We start from the raw sequence: 7166 nt of genomic DNA, 5'->3' as shown, positions 1-7166 counted from the left end.
AAATATATATCAAGCATTATCACATTTTTTTTTCACAACAATAACCAAAGAAATCACACATAACATGCATACACACCTAGATCAACACATAACATTTGTATTCTCCCCTAAAAAACAAGTAAAAACCGAAAACAAGGGGGTATGAACTCACCTTGAAGTTTTGGATTCGGTTTTGAAGAAGACATGGAAGAAAGTGATGTGATTTTCGGCTTTTACAAAATCTCCATTGTACATCTCGAATTATATGGAATATTAGAGTATGGATCATGAAATAAAATGTTTAAGTAGAAGGATCTAGCTTAAAATGAAGTTTATGTATCTAGGAGTTATGGTAACTTACCAAAGATTTTGATGATGTAGTGAAAGATCCTCTTGAACGCACCTTAGTTCTTTAAGAATTTGAAGGAGGAAAGGAAAGACTTTTGAGAGAGTTTTTGCAAGAAGGATTGAAGAAGTGTGTGTGTGGGTGTGCCTCTTGTCTCTCGGTCGAAGGAAAGAAAAAGAGAGGGGAAAGAGGGAAATGCATGGATACATGAGATTGTGCATGGTTATTTGTTGGGTAATTTCCAAATTAACCTATAAATAAAAATGATGTGTCAAAGTATTATTTATTCATTCAGTTATCTTTTTTTTTTTTTTAACTTGGGCCGAGAATGGCCAAATGAAATGAAGGAAATTGATTTTAGGCTCTAATCTTGGCTTTGATCGAATTTCCATAGGTCCAATATTATCTTTCAGCCCGTTGGGCTCTTAAGGATGGTTCACGGCCCAATTAGCATAAAGGAATGGGTTTTATGGCCCATTAAGGCTAATTAGGTTAGTTAGGGCCCAACAAGGCCCATTAGGGTAATTTGTTTCATTTTAGGCCCATTATGGCCGAAAATGTTAAATCTTATGAGAGTGGATCCAATTAGAGCCCAATTAAGAGTTCTAAGCCCAAAACAATCAAATTGAAAGCTTATTGGCCCATTAGGCCCAATAAGGAAATCCTAATCCATAAATGGACTTAGGCCAGGATTCTTAGAGTTTCCAAACCCTAAATTGACCTTTGTAGTGTTTTGCATGAAGTTTGGGGTTTATAATTGGATTTTGATGAAAGTTTGTTGTCATTGAATAACATCATATGCATTATCAGGTCAAGGTTACAATTTGTTGTCATTGATATTGTTTACAAAAGGATAGAATTTCCTAGCTAAATTTTCTAGTTGTGACACTTTACTAGGTCTTAGGTCCCATTTATACATTCAGTCCTTTATTAAACCCATTTTGGAGCCCTAGGATTCCTTTTAGCATGCATGGACGTAAGGTTGGAAGCTTAACGTAATTTTCCAGCCTGCATATTGGGACGTTGTTTTGAGAGTTTAATGGCTTAATGGTACAAGCCTCACTTTAATAAGTCTAAGGTTTGGGTTTGACTCAACTTGGTTGATTCCTAAGGGTAAAGTTGGAAACTTTACCCTTTTAGACATCATTTTGAAGGAGATATGAGAATTGGAGTTTCTAGATTTGATGGAAATAGCTTAATACATTAACCTGTTAGATTCCTGCCTAACTCAGCGAGTTTATTAGTGAACTCGGTGAGTTGTTGTCAATTTCCCGATTTGTGCAGTTAATGGAGAAACTCGACGGGTTGAAGGACAACTCGGCGAGTTGGGTCGACTCGGACTGTAGGCTTTGACCTTTGACTTTAGTATTTGACCAAGTTTGACTTTTAAGGGATTTTAGGGCATTTTGAATTGTGTTTAAGGAATTGCTTCTGTTTAAGGGCTGAATAGAGCTGATATTCGGAGTCGAGACCTATTCAACTATCGTTAAGTATTTGATGTGAGTCTTTTCACTACACTCATGGGTCGAAGGCACCAAGGTCGGCCCATTAATTGATATGAAATGTTTAGTCATTGAATATGTGATGGTTGCTAGTTTATCTATGTGTGAATTATGTGAAGACCATGGGAGGAGCCCATGGCATTTAGCAAGACCATAGGAGGAGCCCATGGCTCGGTGATATAAGACCATGGGGGTAGCCCATGGCATTCTAAGTGCAGACCATGGACGTATTCATGGCAACCTTATATATATGTGTGCATGGCATTAAGTGGTTATATGTTTTGTGTGTTTCGGGAAACTCACTAAGCGTGTGCTTACAGTTTTGTTGGATGTTTCAGGTACTTTTAGCTCTAAGGGAAAGGGTGCGGCTTAATGGCGCAGCGTGAACTCTCCAACATTTTCCACCACTATTTACTATGGACACTCTGATCTTTCTGAATAATATGTTTATGTATTGAAATTTGGAAAAAACTTATGATGGGAATTTCTAGCTATTAAACATGAATTGTTAGAATATAAATGAAAATTTTTGCTTGAAATTTTGGGCTGTTACAATTGCAAGATCCTGGGAAGGCCAATGTGGTGTACCACCCTGGGAAGGCTAATGTGGTGGCGGATGCTTTGAACCGCAAGGCGGCGAGTACTCCTATCAAAGATATTTGCTAGAGAATGGTTTTCACCTCGCCTATGTTAGATTTGATCAAGGAAACTCAAGTGGAGGGATTGAAAAAAGATAATTTGAAGGTCGAGCAAATCAGGGGGCAAATTTCCTTATTTGTTAGGGAAAATCGTGGATTGTTGACTCAGTGTGGTAAAGTTTGTGTCCCGACATCAGGTGGGGTGAGAAATATGTTACTAGAGGAGGCGCATAAGTCAAAGCTTTATATATCTATCTAGGGGCCATGTAACATCCCAAGACTTGGTATACTTTATAAACCCTCGTTCTTTTGGTGATTGTTGAGTTTGGCCCTTATATGAGAAAAATGTGGTAAATGAGTATGCGGGGCGTACACGAGGTACGCTCAGCATACTCATGTGCGTGTTTTTGATGCAAAAGCCACATAGTACGCTAGGTGTACCAGAGAGTACGCTGGGCATACTAGGCACATAGTGAAAACCCTAATTTGGGGTGAGTCCCTATTTAAAGGATACAATGGCCTCATTTCTGGCCACCATTCCCAGACATCAACTCTCTCAAACCCTGATTTCTTGTCCCTTGAGCTTGTGTGTCCATTGTTGAGCTATTAAGTGTTCTTGTGTTTCTTTGGAGTGAAGAAGGAGCTTTGAAGAGGAAGGAGTAGGAGGCCACGCTTTGGATCTGAGCTTATCTGTGGTTGGAGCTTCAGTTAGAGGTATAAAGCTCAAAGCTTTCTCACTCTTTTGATTTGTACATCATTTTAGGGGTTTGGTCCCAAAGTTGAATGCTTTATGAGATATTGAGCTCCACAGCTTATTATAAGCTTCTTTGGGTGTTTTTAGTGATGTAGAGTCATAAAAATCGAGACTTGGATGTGTAAACCAACCCATACATGAGATATGAACATTCTTGAGAATAGAGAGTGGGAGTTTTGGTGTTTGAGACTTTATCAACCATGCAAAGGCTTAAAGTCACAGACTTTAGGGAATAAGAGCCTTTAGGGAGTCCAGATATGAGATTTGAGCTAAGGTCTTAGCAGATTAAGACCAAACGAATAGAAAGAGCAAAACTGGGGCATACGCTGAGCGTAATCCCAGTACGCGCAGCGTAGGGTAGAGAATCCCCGACGCATGCATGCTGAAGGAGTACGCCCAACGTAGAGGGCTTGTACGCGCTGCCGTTGACTTTTTGTTGACTTTTAGGGTTTGGTCAATTTGTGGACTATTAAGGCCATGGAAGGGTAAAATGGTCTTTTATCCTTTTATGAGTTTATAGAAGGGTTAGTCTAGCTTCCTTGAGATCCGTTATTAATTAGAGATAATTATCGTATGTGTTAGGCGGAGGCTAGACCGGTAATTTGAGTTTGAGGTTATCCGATTTTCTTACGAGGTGAGTCTTCTCACTATACTTTACCTAGAGTGGTAATCTTAGTATGACCGGAGGGTCTTATGTGTTATATTGAGTATTGTGATATCTTGCATTATGTCTTTGTGATTTGTGTTGTGTATTATTCTGAGCTTACCGAGTTAGGACCGGAGGGTCCGCCCGAGTTGTGGGACTGGAGGGTTCCACTGAGACACATTGACCGAAGGATCTTATTTGAGAATAGCCATGAGAGGCTAATGAGATATGTGTGGTATTTTGGGAACTCAATAAGCTTCGTGCTTACCGTGTTATGTGTTATGTGTTTTAGTTACCTCTCAGGATCACGGGAAGGCACTGAATTGATTGTACACACTAGAGCGAGATTATTTTAATGATTCTGGGATAATGATTTTTACTTGTGGATTTGTTGACATTTGAGACACTTGTGGTTTTTGAGAAAATTTAATATGATTTTTATTGTTTTTAAAATGAAAATTTTGTTTGAAATTTTACGGTGCTACAGGTCACGAAGATGTACATGGATTTGAGGATGAGTTATTGGTGGTCCTGTATGAAAAGGGAGGTAGCTTGGTTTATTGAGCGGTGCCTGGCTTGCAGGAAAGTAAAGGCCAAGCACTAGAGACCCCATGACAAGGTGCAACCGTTACCCATTCCCATGTGGAAGTGCGAGGAGATCACTATGGACTTCATCACAAAATTGCCTATGATGGCGTGTGGTATTGATTCTATCTAGGTCATCGTGGAAAAACTGACCAAGAGTGAACATTTCATTCTGATTACATAGAGCATTTACACATAGAAGCTAGCTGATATTTATGTATGAGAGGTGGTGGTACGGTACAGGGTGCAGTTTCAGCGGTTTCGGACAGAGATGTTCATTTCACCTCGAGGTTTTGGAGGAAGTTACATAAGGAGTTGGGTACTAAGTTGCATTTTAGTACTGCATACCACCCTCAGACGGATGGCCAAAGCGAGCGGACAATCCAGACACTCAAGGATATTCTTCGGGCTTGTGTGTTGGATTTTGGGGGGAGTTAGGATACTTACCCTTAGTTGGTCGGGTTCTCGTACAACAATAGTTATCATGCTAGTATTGATCGACCACCATTTGAGATGTTGTATGTGAGGAGGTGCAGGACCCTGGTTTTTTGGGGCGAGGTTGGTCATCAGGTCATGGGAAGCACCGAGGTGATGCATAAGATCACACGGTTGATTGAGCAGATGCACGACAAGTTATGGGTCACACATAGTCAACAGAAGAGTTACATCCCATTTAACCCTAATTCATCATTTTAAGTGTTCTTGAGCTTAGAAGTGACTTTTGTGGCATTTTGGTATGGTTTCAAGAAGAAGGAACTTGGAGACCAAGAATTCGTTGAGGTTGAGATTCTAGATCCAGAGTCTTCATCAACTTTGAAAGATGGTGAAGGTAAAAAGTTCTTACCTTGATGATTCATTTTGATTGTTAGAGTTTAGGGCTTGTTTAAGACTTCGTTTGGTCCCATGGGTTCTTTATGTAAGTTTGGGCAACTCCAAAAGTTAGAGGTGTTAGATCTCAGTCCCTTTGATGTTTTAGATGTATAAAATTGTCATCTTGGTGGTTGATATGAGTCCATGCATGAATTTAAGTCCTTAATGTGAGCTTTGTTCAACAAAAATGGATGTTGGGTTCCATTAAGACATGCTAAGGCATAAAGTTGCCAACTTTATGTCTTAGAACCCCATAATGATTGAAATATGAAAGTGGGATCAAATGACTGAAAGGATTAATCACCAAATGGCTTATGGTGGAAAGAAGCTCAGAACATTGAGCGTACTAAGGGGTACGCAACACGTACTGAAAAGCACGACCCTGAGCCCTTGGGGGCTCCGCTCCACCCTGACCTCCACCCGTGATCCTCAACGTGGCCGGTGCTGGAGCCTACACCGGTCCCGCAGCAACCTGTAGACAGTTGACCCTCAAGTGCCCAACCTGATGACAATGGTAACAGATCCTCAAATCTCGACCCGGGACTGCCTACCGACAATCCCTTGCGTAGTGCCCCTCCTTTCCGCACTTGCGGCATGCACCACCGGACTGGAAAACTCCGGTGTGACCCTTCCCACACTTCTCACAAGTGTGGCTGCTCTGATCTCCCAATCTAGAATCGACGGTCTTAGACCGTTTTGGCGCCGGCTTCGATTGCACCGGGGCCTGCCTCTGCTCTCGCAATTGCAACTCAATCTCCAAATCATGCCGCCTGGTGGCCTCCTATAACTCTAACAAGGTCTCGTAACTCTGCATAGACACGAACTGCCTGATATCCCTCTTGATCATACTCAGATATCGGGACAACTGAGCCTGCTCCGAAGCAAACTCGGGGCAAAACATCTCCCTCTCAGTGAACATCTTGGTGATCTCCGTCACCGACTCTGAATCCTGCTTCAACTCAAGGAACTCCTGAGCCAATCTCTCCCTCTCAACCCGCGGAACATAACGAGTGCTAAACATCTCTCAGAACTGATCCCATGAAACCGCAGCCCTCTGTGCATCCGAATATGACCCCGTGGTCAATCCCCACCAATCCTTTTCCCCAAGCCTCAACAGGTTTAGGGCACACCTCACCCTATGATCAGCAGGGCATGAACACGTGAAGAAACACCCTTCCATGTCTGACAACCATCTCATAGCAATAATCGGGTCCTGAACTCCATCAAAAGTAGGGGGCTTCGTATTATCGAAGTCCCGATACTGGAAACCTCTACCAGCTCCCCCTGCCGCTGCTACAGCCGCTGTAGCTGCCGCGACAGCCGTCTCCTCGAGAGCCGCATAACGCTCATCAAAATACTCAACCATGGCGGTCTTGATCGACCCAAACAGATCCGGCAGCTCGGCCCGGAACAACGCACCAACCTCATCGTGCAGGATCTCACGAATCCTAGCATCCAACTCGCCCGTGCTCATCTGACCAACAACCTCGGGCGGTACTGATCCGCCCTGACCTCCCTCTCCTGCTCCCGATCCTGACCCGGATCCGCTCCTAGCATGCCTCGTGACCACCATACTAAAATACACCACAAAATCTCAGATACTTCCCACTAACCCGGGAACCAACTCCCAACTCAACCCTAGAAGTCATGGTTTCCCTGATACGCGTATGGGTCCTGTGCTTTCAGTAGTACGGGCCATACTACCTTCCACACCTACCTATATTTGTATGAAGTACTACCACAACACCCTAGTGACAAACATATATAACAAGCGTTCAATCCTCACTTCTAGAGGAACACTGGAAATCTCATACAGAGGGAAACCCTAGGATAGGAGGCATCATAA

Source organism: Lactuca saligna, chromosome 1, assembly GCF_052625555.1.
Source record: "Lactuca saligna cultivar CGN05327 chromosome 1, ASM5262555v1, whole genome shotgun sequence".
NCBI lineage: Eukaryota > Viridiplantae > Streptophyta > Magnoliopsida > Asterales > Asteraceae > Lactuca > Lactuca saligna.
Note: the sequence above shows the minus strand (reverse complement) of the source record.